General features: G+C 33.0%; 1 long non-coding RNA gene across 2 annotated transcripts; it reads right to left on the bottom strand.

The window, feature by feature from the left end:
* Nucleotides 1-4,813: 4,813 nt before the first annotated feature.
* On the bottom strand, nt 4,814-7,769 carry LOC113333537. Of its 2 annotated transcripts, XR_003352124.1 has the most exons (7): nt 7,556-7,769; nt 7,430-7,478; nt 7,214-7,286; nt 6,528-6,839; nt 6,169-6,240; nt 5,710-5,980; nt 4,814-5,427 (listed from the first exon to the last, which is right to left on the bottom strand). It is a non-coding gene; the product is annotated as an uncharacterized LOC113333537 (long non-coding RNA). The 2 variants fall into 2 exon arrangements; XR_003352125.1 differs by lacking the exon at nt 5,710-5,980.
* Between the last annotated feature and the right edge of the window lie 1,303 nt (nt 7,770-9,072).

The raw sequence follows: 9,072 nt of genomic DNA, 5'->3' as shown, positions 1-9,072 counted from the left end.
TTAAATAAGCGGTCGTAAGAGATTTCGCTGAATTAGGGTACTTTCCTCTCTGGATAGACGACTCCACCAGAAACAACACGAATGAAGTTTTCCTGGCTCTTAGGATAGTTTACAAGAAATGCAAACTCAAGTATTTATATACCAAGGTTGTTTGGACAACATGGAAATTCCAAAATCGAAAATATTCTTAAGGTATGCATTAAAGTACCCAATTTTGGTTTTCCTATTTCCAATTAAATTTCAAACAATATTTCCGCAATCTCTCTTAGAAAACTTCTATTACTAGTTTAGCACATTAACTAATAAACCTTTTCCACAAGATATGCTTTAATTGTTGGTAATTGAAACATATATTCTTGAAAATCATAATTAAATGCTTTTCAATATTTCGGTTGAAAATCATAATTAAATGCTTTTCAATATTTCGGTTTGGGATCACCTTGAGCATCAAGGAATATCTTTGAACAATTAATGATAAGATTTATGAACATGTTCAAATAATATCGACATCTAGAAGTTTCCTATCTTTGCAAACCCTAATTCCAAAATCGCACAAAACATAAAGAAATATGTGAATATCGGAAACTCGGTTTTGCTCTTGGGAACGGTTATACCATGAATCACGATATAGGTTCTGACCAGTTATACTATGCTTCCCAATGTAGGTTGTGACCGGTTACACCTTGCTTGCCAAAGTAGGTTGTGATCGGTTACACCTTGCTTCCAAATGTAGGTTGTGATCAGTTACACCTTGTTTCCCAAAGTTAGTTAGGATCAGTTACACCTTGTCACATAATATAAGCTATGACCGGTTACACCTTGATTCTCAACATAAGTTATGATAGGTTTTACCTTGTCATCTTTCATTGGTCATCCAAATATTATTCAATGAAGAAACGGACCAACACACTTATGATTTCCCTTTCGATTATGAAACAAATTCATACATCTACTTCTTTAAACCAATATAAGAATACATGGTTTCCTAGGATGAAATTACACCTATATCCCACACATAATCAAGTAACTAAATACATAGATTATGTTGATGTGGTATTTACGAAGTTCAAAAGATAAGTGTTATACTTCGTAATTCAATATAATTCCTTGATACTTTGATCATAATGCTATGACCAAGGTCCAAGTATAATCACTAAAATATCATAATATAGCTTCGTATGTTATGTTTTCAATATAAAGCGACTTGAAAGATACATTACGAATGGAAACAAGTCAAGACAGTATTACTAACCTCAAGTGGAAGGATGATGTCTTCGTTGCGGTCGTTACTTTTTCACATTCTACAGGTCTTCAGAGTAATACTTGTAAGTCTCGACATTCCTAGACTTTCTAGTCTATAAAAGAAGTTGACTCTAGTAATTAATCAAACGACTTTAGATGAGTTTTGATACTAAAATATGACTACCAAACTTGACATACCAAGGCTTGGTGGGTTCAACCGAGATATGCTCTAATATAAGAGATCTAATCATGTTGAAGAAATCCAATCCAATTTACCAAACCTTAAGTCTAAGGTTTTTTTTCTTTAAAAGATCTAATCCTTAAATCTAAATTGGTGTGTATGTTTTACTTTTATTTTAATATCTTTGGGGAAAAATAAAGAGGAAAATAAAAAGGCAAAAAATAGACAAAATAGAGAGGATCAAAAATGAAGAAGGGAAACAAGCCAAAAGGTATCCACAAAAATTGGTTTTTATTATTTAAGGTAATCGTAGTTTACCGAGTTACGTATTTCAATAAAAATGTTATGAACAAAGCCAAAAATAACTTTAATACCCTTGTTAACTTATGTACGGGTGCATAAGTTAACAAGACCCTAATCACTGATGCTATATAACCAAAAAAACTCTAACTTAAAAAAAGATCATTCATTAATAGAAATTACAATCTTAACATTGTTTCCGTCTCTTCTGACTCTCTCCAAACTATTGCTCATTGACCGACTTACAAAGGTAATTATAAAATCCTAATTCCTGAGATCAGATCATCGATTCAAAGTCATAACTAGAGTGATTATATTAAGATTGTGATTTTGATCATAGAACTACAACCAGAATATCTTGAAAGTACCCTTCCACACAAGATGACGCATCTTCATTTAGATCTGCCCTGAAATGGCCGATTTGAGCACCAGATGCGGCATTGTGAGCTTTCAATTTTCTAATTTTCTTTAAAGGAGTATTTAACATATCTGTTGTATATAAATGTGTATCTAAACATTCAAATATATCCAAGCTTGATGTGATGAAATACGCCAGTGTTGAAATCCTTAACCTTCGGCGGGTAGCGGCTAGCGACGGTAACCCGCGGTCAAAATTCGGGCAATATTGCCAATACCATGCCACCTATACCCGATTCAGCGAACCATGCAGCGTACGGAGAGCTCCCCGGCTATGATGTGGTCCGGTTCCTCTTTATTTTTTGACACATATCCAACTAAAATACCTGCTCCTTCCAAATCCCTTCAACCGCTCTACTTTTTGAGAAAAATTAGGAAGTTAAAAGAATAAAAAAAATAAACAGCTATGTAATAAAATTGGTTTGGGAAAAACACGATTTATTTCAAAAACCAGTCCAAAAGTACTGTTTAGTCCATCCCGAGTTAACTAGGTACAAATTAGTCCAAAAAAGATGCAAAGACATTAATATCCTTCACATATTTTTCGTAATCCACACGTGCTTCGAATTAAAACCGTTATTTTTCTCAATACCTGAACAAAAACTAGAAGAAAAAAAACGAAAAAAAAACAAACAAAATAATCATTTAACCGAGAGAAAAAGAAACAGAAACTAGTGAAGATTCAAATCAAAACCTAGCCATAGATGAACATCGCAACAGCAGTAACATCATGGTGAAGAAGACGCAACAACAAAATAGTCGAGAATCATCATCTAAATCGAAATCGATGAATTAAAACAAATCAAGAGCTTCAAAGAGAACAAAACGACAACAAACATTAGATTCAACATCTAATCAGGAAGTAAAAGATCCAAAACCATCATTATCTAAAAGGAAATCGGCTATTGAAGAGAAATCAAGACCTTCAAAGAAGAAAAAACAACAACAAAAGAAGTTTCAACATCTATTCAAGTAACAAAAGGTAAGATCATCAACTACTTTCATATATTGGACTGTTATGTGTGTACGATTGCTATTTTGATAGATTTGTTGTGATAGTATACATATTTGTACATCGACGTGTTGTTTCAGGGATGTATCGCCTATTATATGTGTATGAATTCTATTTTTGTTAGATTTGATATGATAGTGTACGGGTTTGTACAACGACATGTTGTTTCAGGGATGTATGGCCTTTATGTGTGTGAATGTTGTTTTTGTTTGATTTTTTGTGATAGTGTACAGTTCTGTAGACCGTAGTGTTGTGTCAGGGATGTATGGGCTGTTTTGTGTGTATGAATGTCGTTTTTGTTAGATTTTTTGTGATAGTGTAAAGTTCTGTACACCGCAATGTTGTTTAAGGGATGTATAGATTGTTTTGTGGGCATGCACGTTGGTAGTGTACAGATTTGTTGTGGTAGTGTACAAATTCAAACATTGTAATGTTATTTCAGGGGTCTATGGATTGTTACGTGGGTATGAATGTTGTTTTTGTTAGATTTTTTGTAATTGTGCACAGAGTTGTACAACAACATGTTATTTCAGGGGTATATGGACTATAATGTGAGTATGAATTCTATTTTACTTAAATTAGTTGTGGTTGTGTTTAGATTTGTACACATGTACTAGGATATAACCCGTGCCGTAACGACCCAGGATTTGGTTCTCGCAATTGTGTTTTTTTTTGATAATTAAACCACTCATATGAACAAATGTGACCCCCATCCAATGTTATTTTCTTAAATTATGCCAACAGAATCACAAATCTCATTATTAAGATAGTTCATTCAGTTTGGACTCCAAACATACACCACCAAATGAGCCAATTAAACCCTTCAAATAACGAAAATGATTATTTATCATACCGTGATATTATTTTGCGAGTAGTAATTTCGTGTAAGAGGAATGGTGAGACCATTTCCACAGGGATGGTGAGACCCTTTCTACCATTCCCAAACCCAATGGTAGAGTCACTTGTATTCTCTCTACCATTGGATCCCTATAAACGATAATTCAGGGGATAATACCCGGTGAATATAAAAATACTCTTAAAATAAAAGAAAAATTGAGCCAATTAATGATAGTGATTTTTTTTTCCTCTACGGATGCAAATATTTATCCATACACTTGTATTTTCAAATGAGCATTGTTGCATTAAATTGATCTTATATTTTATTTTTGCTTAATCATACTTTCATTAACATTGAAACTCAAGAGATACAAAAATAACCAAGACATTCCAACGGTGCATTCCAATGTAAACAACAAAAGAAAAAGCAAAAACAAAAAAAAAAACTAATTAGGCCCTATCTAATACGTCTTTAGTTCCAATAAACGAATTCTCTTAAGACTATATAGTCCAGGTATTATTCACACGCATATACAGAAAAGGTATTGCAAATATGAAATAATAACACTTCAATATGGTGGAATTATCCTTTGGATTTTATGTGGGTGTTAGTAGGAATTTATAGATCTTCCCATTTTCAGATTTTGTTAATGCGTATTAAAAAAACCGGGACTGGTGTACTTACAGCTGAAATCAACTTGCATTTATTGAATAAATACAAAATATTGCCGACATGTAATGACCATTTATCAACTTTGAGGCGAAAAATAAAAGTTTCGGATGAATATGTCATACTTCATTTCTTTGAACAATAAGATGCCAAGTCGAGGAACTGATCAAGATATTGATAATTGATCATTTAAAGTTAGTTTAGAAAACATACAAATCTTATGCACTTTTTTTCCTTTTCTTTTTTGCGAGCAAACTAAATAAGAAAAACTTGCATTTGTTAGCAAAATTTATTGCCGAGTAACATGGCTGATGGCAGTGGCGTGGGTTTAGAATCGATTGTGAACTTGAATATAACATAACTTAGGTATCAACTCCTTGTCTTCAAACTGGCAAGATAGATATTGCATTTTCAACTCCAAGTCTTCTGACTGGGTGAAGCAGAATTTGTAAGGGAATGGACGTAGCGTACGTAGGCATCCATAGAGTAAACAGCTGTGTTCCGATCACTGTTGGTTGGATGGAAATTAGGTTAGTGAAGGCTCAAATGCACTTTGTCTAGAGAATACAAACTCTCTTCTCCGATTTGCTTATTATTAAACTTCCAAATGGGATGTTTTTGGGGAAACCGTTTTGCAATTTATCTCTTGAATAGGAAATGGTGAAAGAAAACCCACATTGCCTCCGACATTTACTAAAGCCCACAACCTGTTGAAGGTGTTGAAATTCCCAACTCTTGCCATTTTTCCTCCAGCTCTACCACCACTTCCTGCATATTGCAATATCTGGATTTTAGAATTTATCTCATAGAATTCAAATTGTCTAACTTTTCCAATTCCATGAAATGTCAAGTTATAATCATCGAAGAAGGGTTTTACATACACTACACAAAAAAAAGAAACTAAGACAATGAGTAGTTAGTTGCAACACGTTTGCAATAAATTAGAAATACAACATAAAAATTGTCAAAGAATGCATCCTATAATTAGAAATTCATCAAAAATAAGCATATAACTAATTAAGTCTCTAATCGGATTAAGAATCAACTAACCGCATCAAGTGTGATCATAGGTGTAGCACCACGTCCTGGTTGTTTGAATTATTTCCCGCTAATCGAAAATTAAATTTTAGCTTGGGGTCATTGGAGTATATGAATATCCAGAGCTATACTAACCATTACACAAACAAACAACAACCTCTCTTTAAGTGTATCGGGAATTATTTTCATATGTGTAAATAGCTACCTGTCTTCCATGACCTCTTTCATTTGTGGCTATAACTAATTAATTATCTCATCTCCACTAGAGTGGTGACCAAAAAAGCTACATGACCAAAAAAAAAAAAAAAATCCGTCATGTCAAGAGTAGGCAAAGATATCCACTTTAATGCATACATAAGCCAAAGCAACTTATGCCACTATTGCAAAATTCATAAAGAATGTACTCCTATGAAACCAAAGTCTTATTAGGAGAAAATAATCAGAATCAAAACATAATCAAAATAAACTCACCAAAAAAGGAGAATTTTCTTCTTTAATAAGAATCTAGACCGACTGATAGTTGAAGATACCTCCATAACTTACCTGCAAAAGAATTTAACCAATTAGAAAACATTCATTCAAATTGTCCAGCATTAAATACTCCATGATAATAACTAAGAAGAAAAAAAAATCAAGGTCAAGCCGTTCAAACTTTCTCTTTCATAAGCTTAATGGAAATTATACTTACCAGCATGATGGGTGCATCTTGGATAGTGCACATATAAACTTTCTTTGTATGTGAAAAGTTATGAATCCAGTAAATTAAAATTGAATTCTACAAACTATATGAAAAGACCTGTATAATGAGTTAATAACAAATTTGAACGTACCATAATTAAAAAGGAAAGCTCGGTGAACAGACACATATACCTCGCTAATCTATTAACTGTAATGGCTGCATTTCTTGACAATCTCGGCATGCATAAATGAAGATGTTAAAAACCACATGATCACTATGAAACTGGTCACTTTAGATATATGTCTTCAGTATCCAACTTAGAACAATGGATAATCATCCCAAACAATTTCCTTGAAGTGATTGTTTCCTCCGTGGAAACAGTAATTTTGCCTTGGTTTATCATGAACCCTTGCCCATTGTACTCGAAAAAAAATATACGTATTATGAACCGTTGCCAATTTTACTGTAGGAAGAGGCAGATGGGTAAGAAAAGGAAGATGTAAGCATAAACAACCAAGAAAAACGTAAGACTCACAATCATAATGCAACTTTTTAGAACGAAAACCGGCGTAATGCAGGTAGAAGTCATAAACAACAAAAATATGGATTCTGGATATTCACTTTCACAATCTATTACTCTACCATATTAGATTCTGATACCAATAACAGGAAGGAAAACCTCATACAAATTCTAAATGCTTAAAACGAATAAAACCCTATAACAACATTAGTCAGGTTAAGACCTTTTGTAGATCTATGTTACAACTTACATAGGTATGAGAATCTAATAGGGTTATTTGTTGATCAACAAAGATTTGAAGGGTGAGTGCTACTTACATTGTCATCCATCGTGACGACATCATCCGCATCCATAAAATCTAACTCATTTTTTGGAACTCAATTACATTACCTAGATGTGTGTCAATGAGAATTGGCATCAATTGATAATCACAACATTCAAAGCATATAACAATAGTTGCCACATTGACATTATAACAAACAGTTGACATGAATGATAACCAATTCAAATCATGGAATTCAACTGATATTTACCTGAGACCGATGTTGGTTTTTCTACGAATCTATAGTTCACAACAACAACCTGCAAAAGTAACAAATATAAACAAAATAAAACCAACAAAAATATGAAATATACACTATCAAATTAGAGAGACGTACTTGAACTAATGAACCTTGATAGAGAAGAGGGAGACTGGCAACCACTGGGAACCTGTGCAAAGTAAAAATTTTGAGGGTTTATATAGCCCAACATTTAAGGATTGGTAAGCAGAAATAATGTTGTTGTTAATGGGTATCTTTTATTCTTGTAACGTATGAACAATTGATTTGATTTTTCAGGTTTGAATCAAAAGTAAATATGGTGGTTCTAATTGATTTCCTTCGTTACGGATTTAAAAGATGGAGTTGAATAAAATCGTAGTAATAGGCGTAACGAAAGGAAATTAAAAGAGAGAAGCAATTTGGGACGTTGGATGAAGGCGTAGGATGGGGGTGTATTATGAGCCACGATTTATCTCCTTCACTTTTCTTGCATTTTCAAATAAATGGGGACCGTCAATCGTTGTAGAAGGCCAATTCAAAACCGTCGGATCAAGCAAAAACCATTTGTTTTTGTAAGATATAAATAAATTAGAAATAAATGAGTAGTTAGTTGCAACAAGTTTGCAATAAATTAGAAATACAACATAAAAAATTTCAAACAATGCATCCTATAATTAGAAATACATCAAAAATAAGCATATAACTAATTAAGTCTCTAATCGGATTAAGAATCAACTATCCGCATCAAGTGTGATCATAGGTGTAGCACCACCTCCTGATTGTTTGAATTATTTCCAGCTAATCGAAAATTAAAGTTTAGCTTGGGGTCATTGGAGTATATGAATATCCAGAGCTACACTAACCATTACACAAACAAACAACAACCTCTCTTTAAGTGTACCGGGAATTATTTTCATGTGTGGAAATAGCTACCTGTCTTCCATGACCTCTTTCATTTGTGGCTATAACTAATTAATTAGCTCATCTCCACTAAATTGGTGACCAAAAAAGCTACATGACCAAAAAAAAAAACCCGTCATGTCAAGAGTAGGCAAAGAGATCCACTTTAATGCATACATAAGCCAAATCAACTTATGCCACTATTGCAAAATTCATAAAGAATGTACTCCTATGAAACCAAAGTCTTATTAGGAGAAAATAATCAGAATCAAAACATAATCAAAATAAACTCACAAAAGAAGGAGAATTTTCTTCTTTAATAAGAATCTAGACTGACTGATAGTTGAAGATACCTCCATAACTTACCTGCAAAAGAATTTAACAAATTAGAAAACATTCATTCAAATTTTCCAGCATTAAATACTCCATGATAATAACTAAGAAGAAAAAAAATCAAGGTCAAACTTGCTCTTTCATAAGCTTAATGTACATTATACTTACCAGCATGATGGGTGCATCTTGGATAGTGCACATATAAACTTTTTTTGTATGTGAAAAGTTATGAATCCAGTAAGTTAAAATTGAATTCTACAAACTATATGAAAAGACCTGTATAATGAGTTAATAACAAATTTGAATGTACCATAATTAAAAATGAAAGCTCAGTGAACAGACACATATATCTCGCTAATCTATTAACTGTAATGGCTGCATTTCTTGACAATCTCGGCATG

This window comes from Papaver somniferum, chromosome 1 (assembly GCF_003573695.1).
Source record: "Papaver somniferum cultivar HN1 chromosome 1, ASM357369v1, whole genome shotgun sequence".
Taxonomy (NCBI): Eukaryota; Viridiplantae; Streptophyta; class Magnoliopsida; order Ranunculales; family Papaveraceae; genus Papaver; species Papaver somniferum.
The sequence above is the reverse complement of the archived record's forward strand: the minus strand, read 5'-3'. Positions and strand labels throughout refer to the sequence as shown.